The sequence below is a fragment of the Eretmochelys imbricata genome, chromosome 14 (assembly GCF_965152235.1).
Source record: "Eretmochelys imbricata isolate rEreImb1 chromosome 14, rEreImb1.hap1, whole genome shotgun sequence".
Lineage (NCBI taxonomy): Eukaryota > Metazoa > Chordata > Testudines > Cheloniidae > Eretmochelys > Eretmochelys imbricata.
The window spans coordinates 38,361,957-38,375,076 of NC_135585.1; the positions used below are offsets into that span (position 1 = coordinate 38,361,957).

Genomic DNA, 13,120 nt, shown 5'->3' on the forward strand with positions numbered 1-13,120 from the left:
GGTTTACATCAGTGTAATTAAGATCGGAATCAATCTATCTATCTATGTACTGCTAGACATCACCATTCTATGTGATAATCAGTAGCCATAGCAAAGTTCCTAGTGGGTTCTCTGGCTCTTCTTTGTCAGGAGAATAACTCTGATGGAGTATCAACGCATTTGTTCTTTGGTTTTTGTTTGCTTGTCAGTTTTTTAGTTTAATTTTGTTGAGTTGTTTGTTGTTTTTATTTGTTTCTTTGTTCCAGGTGGGTTTGCAGGTGGGAAGGCCTGTTGAGACGGTGAGAGTTTGGTTCAACAGGATTTTCAATGGTTGCCTTCTCTTGAGAGTGCTCATATGTCATCTCTTTGATGGGGTTTTCTGAGTGAGCTGAAGGTTTGCTCCCCACAATGATAAAAGGGTGCAAAAGAAGTTTCTGCATGGCTAAGTTCCTCCTGACTCAATTATGAAAAATACTGTTGGGATATGATCGTATTATGAAGGATGTGTTAGGGGACAAAGAGCCTCAGGTAGCTGTCTTTGATTATTTTAACCTGAAGAGGAGCTCTGTGTAACTAGAAAGCTTGTCCCTCTCACCAACAGAAGATTGTCCAATAAAAGTTATTACCTCACCCATCTTCTCTGTGTAAGAGCTGTGTCATTCTTGCTATGGTGCAAAGACTGTTTGGAAGAGAAACTTTTTCCAGTGTTTTCTAAAGAAAATCCAACTTGGGAGAATGAGGCCAAGTTTGGATCCCATTGAAGTCACTGAGGTTTAGCCCCTCACTTCAAAGAAATTAGGATTTGACCAAGAGCCTGTCTACACAAGGATCCAGAATTGGCTGACAGACCCCTGGAGAAAGTGAGTGTGACAGAAATGTAAGGGTCTGATATCCCAACTCATCTCAACCAGCACCAATGCAGAGTAAACACATTCACATCACCAGTTTAATACTTCTGAGGTTCTGACCCAAAGTCTCTGGACTACACTCAGCAGTGACATGAACATTGGCGTAAGTTACTTGGTTGGGATCATTTTGTTCTAGCCTTGATGTAGGTGGAAAAGTGCCATCAGATGCACTGATCTGCTGTTCCATATGCTTCATAGACACCTAAATACCTTTAAAAATATGGCCGTATTATATGTAGAAGTGCCAAAGTCACGTTTGAAAATAAGACTTCGGTACCTAACTAACTGGGTGGGGGATGATAATTTTACCCAATGGCAGTAAATGGAGGAGAATCTGTGTGCGTGTAAGTGTGTGTGTGTGTTTATATGAGAAGAAGAGGGAGAATGTCTAGCGAGACAGTGGAGAGCCAGGTCTACACTGGAAAAGTTTTGCTGATATAGCAATATAAACAAGCTCTCCTACTGTAAATGGACTAGTAGTTTTGCTGGTATTGCTTAAACTGGTTCTCTGAGAGAAACAAGCCACACCGCAGAAGCATTTGTAAGCTGGTTTGACCATGTTTACAAGAGGGGTTTTACCGGAATAGAAATGTTGTCCAAAAAATCACACTTCCAAGCTGACATTGCTCTGATGGTGAAAGTTTCTAGTGTCGATCTGGCTTCTGTGTTTCTTTTTGTGAGATTACATTCTAAGTGCAATGTACTGAGACATTGCTTTCAGTGTGTCTTTGCTAGTCAAGTACACTGCTCACATGTGTGGTGTTGTCAGTGTACATTATTGTGAGTGTATACCTGAGCTGAAATCAATGTGCATGTGAGTTTTCTATTCCTGTGTGTGTCCTTGAGAAGGTACGTCATGTGTTTATTAAGAAAAATATTGTGTCACTTGTGTGTGTGTTGTCAGTGCTTCTTCTGGCATGCAAGTGTGCATTATTGTTGTGTTTGTGAACACACAGTATTGTGTGTTTATTAGTGAAAAATATTGTCTGACTACATATGTGTTGTGAATGTGGATTATTATGTGTGTGTTTCTACGTGTACATCATTGTGTATTTCTGGGCAAATATTATTTTGTGCATGTGTCTGTTTGGAAGTGAACATTAATAAGGACTTACCGCTGAGCCTGGGATAAAAATCTAAAGCTGCTGTCTTCCTGCAGCTGCTCAGACCATGAGATTTTAGTCCATTCAAAGGTGATGCCTACAATGCATCGTTTCCTCACGTGCCAAGGCCAGCTCATTTCAGGAGTCCTTCAACATTTGTATTTGCTGTCTTGTTAATTTTAAAACAAAATTTGCAAGAATTATTTTGAGCCACATTTTCAAATGTCACTTTTATTCTGCATCCTGAAAGGTGCCAAAAGAATGGTGCCAAAAAATCCATATTTGGGCTTGTATTTTCAAGGGAGTCTAAGGAAGTTCCTGCAGTCAATAGGAATTCAGAACTTGTTCCAGGCCCAGGTCCTCCAAGGTATTACATGGGACTTGGTTTTTCGTTTTGCCACTGACATACTTAGTGGCTCTGGGCAATAGCCAATACTTGGTGCTTCACAGCAGGTGAAAAATCAACTCATCCAGTGCTGAACATGGAATGCAACTTAGTCCTTATGCCCGGAGGCCAGCTCAGAAGAACTCAGTTCCCATTCAGGCACCACATTAAATGGTGCCCATGGATGAATTGAATCTGAGAATAACATCAGCCTCATGAGAGCCTTGAATGGAAGGAACTGTCATAACTCAACTCTATAGATGATCAGGAAAAAAATGTCCCATTATTCACTGCTCTGTCTATCTAAAGAGTCCATATGGCTGCCATGACCGCATTCCATCACCATGTTTTCCAGTGTATACATTGCAGGGTTCACCAAACAAAATTTTCACAGAAAGTCTTCACTTTCCTTAAACATTTTCTGTTTTTCATTTAAAGAAATGAAAAGGGGGAAAACAAATAGTTTTGGCTGAAAAATGTATTTTTAATTTAATTTAATGTAATGTTTTTGACAGTTTTCAGACAAAAAAATTCAGTTTTGAGAAATGTTGGGGATTTTCTTTCCAAGGCTCCAATCGCATTTGATGGGCAAATGTAATTACCGGGATACATGCGATGTAAATTGCAATGTAACAGCATACAAGAATCCTTCATTAGTTTTCATGAAGTTCACACATCAAGTCAATTCACACTTTTGATCCAGGATTAATTAAGTAGAGGGATATACATAATGTAAAGGGATACCATTCAACACCTTAGGAACCAGCAGGGTGACAAGATGTCCTGATTTTATAGGGACAGTCCCGATATTTGAGGCTTTTTCTTATATAGGCTCCTATTACCCCCGTCCCAGTTTTTCACACTTGCTGTCTGGTCAGCCTAGGAACCAGAGGGGAAGTGGCTTGCCCAAGGTCACCCAGCAGCTCAGTGGCAGAACTGGGAAGGACTCTGCCTAGATCTCTTGAATAGCAGTCCAGTTCCCCTGTCTCCTAGGTAAAGGCAGCATAGCCTTTAGGTGTTACTCAACGCAGATAACAATAATACCCTTTGGGGTGGGGACTGGCTTCTAGTGATCGTTTGTTCATGCCCAGCACGGGCTAGTGCAATACAACGAACCAACGCAATAACAATTCCTTCTAAAAAGAAAAGGAGTACTTGTGGCACCTTAGAGACTAACCAATTTATTTGAGCATGAGCTTTCGTGAGCTACAGCTCACTTCATCAGATGCATACCGTGGAAACTGCAGCAGACTTTATATATACACAGAGAATATGAAACAATACCTCCTCCCACCCCACTGTCCTGCTGGTAATAGCTTATCTAAAGTAATCTTCAGGTTAGGCCATTTCCAGCACAAATCCAGGTTTTCTCACCCTCCACCCCCCCACACAAATTCACTCTCCTGCTGGTGATAGCCCATCCAAAGTGACAACTCTTTACACAATGTGCATGATAATGAAGTTAGGCCATTTCCTGCACAAATCCAGGTTCTCTCACTCCCTCACCCCCCTCCAAAAACCCACCCCCATACACACACAAACTCACTCTCCTGCTGGTAATAGCTTATCCAAAACTGACCACTCTCCAAGTTTAAATCCAAGTTAAACCAGAACATCGGGGGGGGGGGGGGGGGTTAGGAAAAAACAAGAGGAAATAGGCTACCTTGCATAATGACTTAGCCACTCCCAGTCTCTATTTAAGCCTAAATTAATAGTATCCAATTTGCAAATGAATTCCAATTCAGCAGTTTCTCGCTGGAGTCTGGATTTGAAGTTTTTTTGTTTTAAGATAGCGACCTTCATGTCTGTGATTGCGTGACCAGAGAGATTGAAGTGTTCTCCGACTGGTTTATGAATGTTATAATTCTTGACATCTGATTTGTGTCCATTTATTCTTTTACGTAGAGACTGTCCAGTTTGACCAATGTACATGGCAGAGGGGCATTGCTGGCACATGATGGCATAAATCACATTGGTGGATGTGCAGGTGAACGAGCCTCTGATAGTGTGGCTGATGTTATTAGGCCCTCTGATGGTGTCCCCTGAATAGATATGTGGGCACAATTGGCAACGGGCTTTGTTGCAAGGATAAGTTCCTGGGTTAGTGGTTCTGTTGTGTGGTATGTGGTTGTTGGTGAGTATTTGCTTCAGTTTGCGGGGCTGTCTGTAGGCAAGGACTGGCCTGTCTCCCAAGATTTGTGAGAGTGTTGGGTCATCCTTTAGGATAGGTTGTAGATCCTTAATAATGCGTTGGAGGGGTTTTAGTTGGGGGCTGAAGGTGACGGCTAGTGGCGTTCTGTTATTTTCTTTGTTAGGCCTGTCCTGTAGTAGGTAACTTCTGGGAACTCTTCTGGCTCTATCAATCTGTTTCTTCACTTCTGCAGGTGGGTATTGTAGTTGTAAGAAAGCTTGACAGAGATCTTGTAGGTGTTTGTCTCTGTCTGAGGGGTTGGAGCAAATGCGGGTGTATCGCAGAGCTTGGCTGTAGACGATGGATCGTGTGGTGTGGTCAGGGTGAAAGCTGGAGGCATGCAGGTAGGAATAGCGGTCAGTAGGTTTCCGGTATAGGGTGGTGTTTATGTGACCATTGTTTATTAGCACTGTAGTGTCCAGGAAGTGGATCTCTTGTGTGGACTGGACCAGGCTGAGGTTGGTGGTGGGATGGAAATTGTTGAAATCATGGTGGAATTCCTCAAGGGCTTCTTTTCCATGGGTCCAGATGATGAAGATGTCATCAATATAGCGCAAGTAGAGTAGGGGCTTTAGGGGACGAGAGCTGAGGAAGCGTTGTTCTAAATCAGCCATAAAAATGTTGGCATACTGTGGGGCCATGCGGGTACCCATAGCAGTGCCGCTGATCTGAAGGTATACATTGTCCCCAAATGTGAAATAGTTATGGGTAAGGACAAAGTCACAAAGTTCAGCCACCAGGTTAGCCGTGACATTATCGGGGATAGTGTTCCTGATGGCTTGTAGTCCATCTTTGTGTGGAATGTTGGTGTAGAGGGCTTCTACATCCATAGTGGCCAGGATGGTGTTATCAGGAAGATCACCGATGGATTGAAGTTTCCTCAGGAAGTCAGTGGTGTCTCGAAGGTAGCTGGGAGTGCTGGTAGCATAGGGCCTGAGGAGGGAGTCTACATAGCCAGACAATCCTGCTGTCAGGGTGCCAATGCCTGAAATGATGGGGCGCCCAGGAGTTCCAGGTTTATGGATCTTGGGTAGTAGATAGAATATCCCAGGTCGGGGTTCCAGGGGTGTGTCTGTGCGGATTTGATCTTGTGCTTTTTCAGGAAGTTTCTTGAGCAAATGCTGTAGTTGCTTTTGGTAACTCTCAGTGGGATCATAGGGTAATGGCTTGTAGAAACTCGTGTTGGAGAGCTGCCGAGCAGCCTCTTGTTCATATTCCGACCTATTCATGATGACAACAGCACCTCCTTTGTCAGCCTTTTTGATTATGATGTCAGAGTTGTTTCTGAGGCTGTGGATGGCATTGCGTTCCGCATGGCTGAGGTTATGGGGCAAGTGATGCTGCTTTTCCACAATTTCAGCCCGTGCACGTCGGCGGAAGCACTCTATGTAGAAGTCCAGTCTGCTGTTTCGACCTTCAGGAGGAGTCCACCTAGAATCCTTCTTTCTGTAGTGTTGGTAGGGAGACCTCTGTGGATTAGTATGTTGTTCAGAGGTATTTTGGAAATATTCCTTGAGTCGAAGACGTCGAAAATAGGATTCTAGGTCACCACAGAACTGTATCATGTTCGAGGGGGTGGAGGGGCAGAAGGAGAGGCCCCGGGATAGAACAGCTGCTTCTGCTGGGCTGAGAGTATAGTTGGATAGGTTAACAATATTGCTAGGAGGGTTGAGGGAACCATTGCTGTGGCCCCTTGTAGCATGTAGTAGTTTAGAAAGTTTAGTGTCCTTTTTCTTTTGTAGAGAAGCAAAGTGTGCGTTGTAAATGGCTTGTCTAGTTTTAGTAAAATCCAGCCACGAGGAAGTTTGTGTGGAAGGTTGGTTTTTTATGAGAGTATCCATTTTTGAGAGCTCATTCTTAATCTTTCCCTGTTTGCTGTAGAGGATGTTGATCAGGTGATTCCGCAGTTTCTTTGAGAGCGTGTGGCACAAGCTGTCAGCATAGTCTGTGTGATACTCTATTCAGCAGAGATCTGCAACATGCCCAGACCTACCAGTATAGTACTGCCCTGTGTTAATGGCAGCAGTGACCTCTAGTGGTTATGTGAGGTAGTTCTCACTATACAGAGCAGCCAGCGCTGGAATTAGAGCCAGGGAATTTTCATCTAAGTCTGCCTCTTTGCAAATGCTCAGATAGTCACCTTCCAGGGTCACACTTCCTTTGCTTGGTCTGTGACCAACATTTATTATAACATACAGGGTCGGTGGGTGCAGGGAGTTTGAGTGAAATCCCTTCAGCTCTTTCTGAGTTAAGAAAAGAGAGGTTTCAGAGTAGCAGCCTTGTTAGTCTGTATTTGCAAAAAGAAAAGGAGTACTTGTGGCACCTTGCATCCGATGAAGTGAGCTGTAGCTCACAAAAGCTTATGCTCCAATAAATTGGTTAGTCTCTAAGGTGCCACAAGTCCTCCTTTTCTTTTTAAGAAAAAAGAGGAGGAAAATAAACTTTTTCCACCACCATGACAAAATCAGATGGAAATTTTGGCCCCAGGTTGCTCTCAGGCCAGATCCTGAGCTGGTGTAAATTGATGTGCTCCATGCTGACCGACACCAGCTGGGAGTCTGGCTCCTAGCACCCACTGTGGACTAGGGCTTTTGACTGGCTTGAAAAAAAATTATATTGGCTTTATGTGAGTTCACGGATGTCTCTGTTTTTTCTTCCAGGGGGCGGCGAGTGCGAACTCTGCCCCAAGGACTGGTGGGCGCACCAGGAAAAGTGCGACTGGGATTCTAAAAGGAGTCAGATCTGGACCAAGAGCTGGAAAGACTGTGAGTGGAGGAATTCACAAATGCTCGAGATCCAGGACCAAGAGGAGATGGTAAAGTGAAATGCACAAGGCCAGTTCCCCAGCTGGTGTGAATCAACGTAGTGCCACTAATTTTTTACTCCTTTACCACTCAGCAACTCTCAGGGAACTGGTCTATTCTTCAGTACCACAGAAGCTCTCCAGTGAGAGGGTATCATGCAGTGTGCTGGCCCCGTTGGGTCAGAATCCATTTTAGTTGCATGTTTTGGGTCTCTGATAGATCTCCTGGGGAGATGGGGGAGCGGGGGGGTCTCTGTATATGCAGGGGGCATAAGACCATGTGAGAGTCACCCAGATGCTTGCTTTACACTCCCCAGGATTTCATAAACATGATCACAGACGGAACAAACCACGTCTGGGTTGGCCTGAACAACACGTCCCACACCGGGAACTGGAGCTGCGTGGACGGCTCCCCTTTCAATCAAACACTGTGAGTGTTGCCTGAGAATTCACTGTGACGAAGATACATCTTTCTGAGAGACACAGAACTTAGAAGTCAGAATGGAGTTCTCCGCACTCTTCCTTGCTCAGACTCAGGGGTACAGTCCTTGGTGGGTGCATTCGCCCCCTGATTTGGGGTGCCATCCCTGCCAGGTGCATTCCACTGCCCCTCACTTGCACCATAGCTCATTGTAAAATCCATTCCTTCCCTCCCTCTCTGTCTTCGCGGATTGGGGCTTGCCGTCCCGGTCAGGTCAATTGTCTACTAGTGCCTTGCCTAGAGAGTGGGGCACTGTCACTGCAGGATGCACTTACTTCATGCATCTGGGAAGCCGGGAATCTTGTTGCCAGGTGAACCTCCCAGAGGTGGGGAGATGCTGTTGTGCAGAAGGTAGCAAGGGTGGAGTGTTGTGGTTTGCATCCTTCAGTCAGCTGTGGTGATCTCACACTCTTCGTACTGCCCCAGGCATTGTGAGGGAAACACTCTGCCCTGGTGGGATATTTCCCAGCATCTTGGTCCAGGAGGCTGCAAACAGAGGCTGCCTCTTGTGTGTGAGCCTTTAGCCAGAGCCGGGGCAGATGCCTCCTGAGGTGGTAGATGGTTGAGCAGAGCAGCTGGCACCAGGGGAGAGGGAAGTCTGAATGCTCCATACAGAGGGAGGTGAGGGGTATTTGTTAAGATTCAGCCTTAACCGATGTCAGGTGGGGGTTACTCAGGGTTGGGGAAGAGCAGGGCGGTCCCTAGCTATTCTGGGGCCCTATGCAGTCTCCGTTCCCCCCCCCCCCGCGGGTGTGTGTGTGAGGGGGGGGCCCCAGGCTTCCAGGCGGGGAGGCTGGCTTGGGGGGCAGGGGGGAATTGCCCCCCGTACTCACCGGTGGCGTGGCTGGGGCTGGGTCACTGCACTTCCTGCTGCCAGGGAGTGGAGGCCCAGCCCTGCTGCAGTCCTCAGGGGAGTGGGGGTGGGGGTGGGGCTGGGGCAGAGCAGGGGCGGGAAGATGTGGGGCTGGGGCGAAGCAGGGGTGGGGGCTTTGGGGAGGGGGTGGAGTGGGGGCAGGGCTGGGGCGGAGCAGCATGCAGCTGCGCAGGGCACCAGGAAATTTGGTGCCCCAAGGCGTTCCTGGTGCCCTATGCAGCTGCTTACTTTGCGTATGGGTAGGGACCGCCTTGGGGAAGGGGTCCCAGTTCCCATCCACGCGCCTCGGCACAAACAACAGCCCTGACTCTAGGGGGGGTCAGAGTAACCTGGAAAGCACCACTCTTAACAATCCCACAATGCTTTTATTTAACCCAGACAAGCCGGGAGCAGACCCACTTTAGGATCTCCAGCAGGGGGCACACACATTCCCTCGCCCCGGCACAGCATACGGAAAAACAGCTCTCCCCACAACCGTCCTGGCTAGACACACATAGACTCTCTACACCGTGCCAATGCAATCCCCTCCCCTGCCTGGGTCAGTCCAGCCTCTCCGAGCTCTGCTCTGGTGCTGGTGTCTGGTTAACTCCCCATTAAGGTGCATGGGGCAGCACACAATTCCCACAGCTGCCTAGAATCATAGAATATCGCGGTTGGAAGGGACCTCAGGAGGTCATCTAGTCCAACCCCCTGCTCAAAGCAGGACCAATCCCCAACTAAATCATCCCAGCCAGGGCTTTGTCAAGCCTGACCTTAAAAACCTCTAAAGAAGGAGATTCCACCACCTCCCTAGGTAATGCATTCCAGTGTTTCACCACCCTCCTAGTGAAAAAGTTTTTCCTAATATCCAACCTAAATCTCCCCCACTGCAACTTGAGACCATTATTCCTTGTTCTGTCATCTGCTACCACTGAGAACAGTCTAGAGCCATCCTCTTTGGAACCCCCTTTCAGGTAGTTGAAAGCAGCTATCAAATCCCCCCTCATTCTTCTCTTCTGAAGACTAAACATCCCCAGTTACCTCAGTCTCTCCTCATAAGTCATGTGTTCCGGTCCCCTAATCATTTTTGTTGCCCTCCGCTGGACTCTTTCCAATTTTTCCACATCCTTCTTGTACTGTGGGGCCCAAAACTGGACACAGTACTCCAGATGAGGCCTCACCAATGTCGAATAGAGGGGAACGATCACGTCCCTCGATCTGCTGGAAATGCCCCTACTTATACATCCCAAAATGCCATTGGCCTTCTTGGCAACAAAGGCACACTGCTGACTCATATCCAACTTCTCGTCCACTGTAACCCCTAGGTCTGAACTGCTTCCGAGCCATTCGGTCCCTAGTCTGTAGTGGTGCATTGGATTCTTCCGTCCTAAGTGCAGGACTCTGCACTTGTCCTTGTTGAATCTCATCAGATTTCTTTTGGTCCAATCCTCCAATTTGTCTAGGTCCCTCTGTATCCTATCCCTACCCTCCAGCTTATCTACCTCTCCTCCCAGTTTAGTGTCATCTGCAAACTTGCTGAGGGTGCAATCCACACCATCCTCCAGATCATTTATGAAGATATTGAACAAAACCGGCCCCAGGACTGACCCTTGGGGCACTCCACTTGATACCGGCTGCCAACTAGACATGAAGCCATTGATCACTACCCGTTGAGCCCGACAATCTAGCCAGCTTTCTATCCACCTTATAGTCCATTCATCCAGCCCATACTTCTTTAACTTGCTGGCAAGAATACTGTGGGAGACCATGTCAAAAGCTTTGCTAAAGTCAAGGAATAACACGTCCACTGCTTTCCCCTCATCCACAGAGCCAGTTATCTCATCACAGAAGGCAATTAGATTAGTCAGGCATGACTTGCCCTTGGTGAATCCATGCCAACTGTTCCTGATCACTTTCCTCTCCTCTAAGTGCTTCAGAATTGATTCCTTGAGGACCTGCTCCACGATTTTTCCAGGGACTGAGATGAGGCTGACTGGCCTGTAGTTCCCAGGATCCTCCTTCTTCCCTTTTTTAAAGATGGGCACTACATTAGCCTTTTTCCAGTCATCTGGGAACTCCCCCGATTGCCATGAGTTTTCAAAGATAATGGCCAATGGCTCTGCAATCACATCCGCCAACTCCTTTAGCACCCTCGGATGCAATGCATCCGGCCCCATGGACTTGTGCTCGTCCAGCTTTTCTAAATAGTACTGAACCACTTCTTTCTCCACAGAGGGCTGGTCACCTCCTCCCCATGCTGTGCTGCCCAGTGCAGTAGTCTGGGAGCTGATCTTATTCGTGAAGACAGAGGCAAAAAAAGCATTGAGTACATTAGCTTTTTCCACATCCTCTGTCACTAGGTTGCCTCCCTCATTCAGTAAGGGGCCCACACTTTCCTTGACTTTCTTCTTGTTGCTAACATACCTGAAGAAACCCTTCTTGTTACTCTTAACACCCCTTGCTAGCTGCAACTCCAGATGTGATTTGGCCTTCCTGATTTCACTCCTGCAAGCCCGAGCAATATTTTTATACTCATCCCTGGTCATTTGTCCAATCTTCCACTTCTTGTAAGCTTCTTTTTTGTATTTAAGAGCAGCAAGGATTTCACTGTTAAGCCAAGCTGGTCGCCTGCCATATTTACTATTCTTTCTACACATCGGGATGGTTTGCCCCTGTAACCTCAATAAGGATTCTTTAAAATACAGCCAGCTCTCCTGGACTCCTTTCCCCCTCATGTTATTCTCCCAGGGGATCTTGCCCATCAGTTCCCTGAGGGAGTCAAAGTCTGCTTTTCTGAAGTCCAGGGTCTGTATTCTGCTGCTCTCCTTTCTTCCTTTTGTCAGAATCCTGAACTCGACCATTTCATGTTCACTGCCTCCCAGGTTCCCATCCACTTTTGCTTCCCCTACTAATTCTTCCCGGTTTGTGAGCAGCAGGTCAAGAAGAGCTCTGCCCCTAGTTGGTTCCTCCAGCACTTGCACCAGGAAATTGTCCCCTATATTTTCCAAAAACTTCCTGGATTGCCTGTGCACTGCTGTATTGCTCTCCCAGCAGATATCAGGGTGATTGAAGTCTCCCATGAGAACTGGGGCCTGCGATCTAGTAACTTCTGCGAGTTGCCGGAAGAAAGCCTCGTCCACCTCATCCCCCTGGTCTGGTGGTCTATAGTAGACTCCCACCACGACATCACCCTTGTTGCTCACACTTCTAAACTTAATCCAGAGACTCTCAGGTTTTTCTGCAGTTTCATACTTGAGCTCTGAGCAGTCATACTGATCTCTTACATACAGTGCAACTCCCCTATCTTTTCTGCCCTTCCTGTCCTTCCTGAACAGCTTATATCCATCCATGACAGTACTCCAGTCATGGGAGTTATCCCACCAAGTCTCTGTTATTCCAATCACATCATAACTCCTTGACTGTGCCAAGTTCTCCCTGCTTGTTTCCCAGGCTTCATGCATTTGTATATAGGCACTTGAGGTAACCTGCTGATCGCCCCTCTTTCTCAGTATGAGGCAGGAGCCCTCCCCTCTCACGTGCTCCTGCTCGTGCCTCCTCCCAGTATCCCACTTCCCCACTTACCTCAGGGCTTTGATCTCCTTCCCCCGGTGAACCTAGTTTAAAGCCCTCCTCACTAGATTAGCCAGCCTGCTTGCGAAGATGCTCTTCCCTCTCTTCGTTAGGTGGAGCCCGTCTCTGCCTAGCACTCCTTCTTGGAACACCATCCCATGGTCAAAGAATCCAAAACCTTATCTCCGACACCACCTGCGTAGCCATTCGTTGACCTCAATAATTCGACGGTCTCTACCCAGGCCTTTTCCTTCCACGGGACTGTATCCCACTACAGCCATGGCTCACAATCTATGCAAGACACTAGTGCAGAGTTAACCTGGGGTAAATGAAAGGTTCAGTCTGTGAAAGCAGAAAATTAACTTCAGAATCACTTTGTTGCATTTTCAGTATTTTAGCAAAATGTTTCTACAAAAACCGACAAAGGAAAGCAAGAAGTAGGGTTCAAGGGGCATTTAAAGGATGCGCAGGTCTTATAGGGAGAAGCAGTTGCATGGAGACAGACTGTAGGATGGAAATATAGAAAATAAAGAGGAGAAGAGGGGACTGAGGCTGGAGAATCATTACAAGGGACAATAGCAACGTCTAGTTCTCATGGAGTATTTCTCGTCCATCGATCTCTTTATAGGTGGGGAAGAAGAGTCACAAGGACGCAAAGTGAAGCCCAAAAGTCACACAGCAGCCCAAGGCTTAGAACTCCCATATCCCAAATGCCAGTCCAGCACTCTATGCCACGGTACTACACCACACTGTCCCCCATAGCCTCTGGAGACTGTTTCCGTGTGGAGTGTCTGGCGCGACGGGGCCCTGATCTCAACTGGGGCCTCTAGGCACTACAGGAACCTGC

General features: G+C 47.0%; 1 pseudogene across 1 annotated transcript in view; it reads right to left on the bottom strand.

Moving 5' to 3' along the window:
- Positions 1-13,120, bottom strand: part of LOC144275109 (uncharacterized) — an 807,364-nt pseudogene that overhangs the window by 468,521 nt on the left and 325,723 nt on the right. The window lies entirely within an intron of this gene.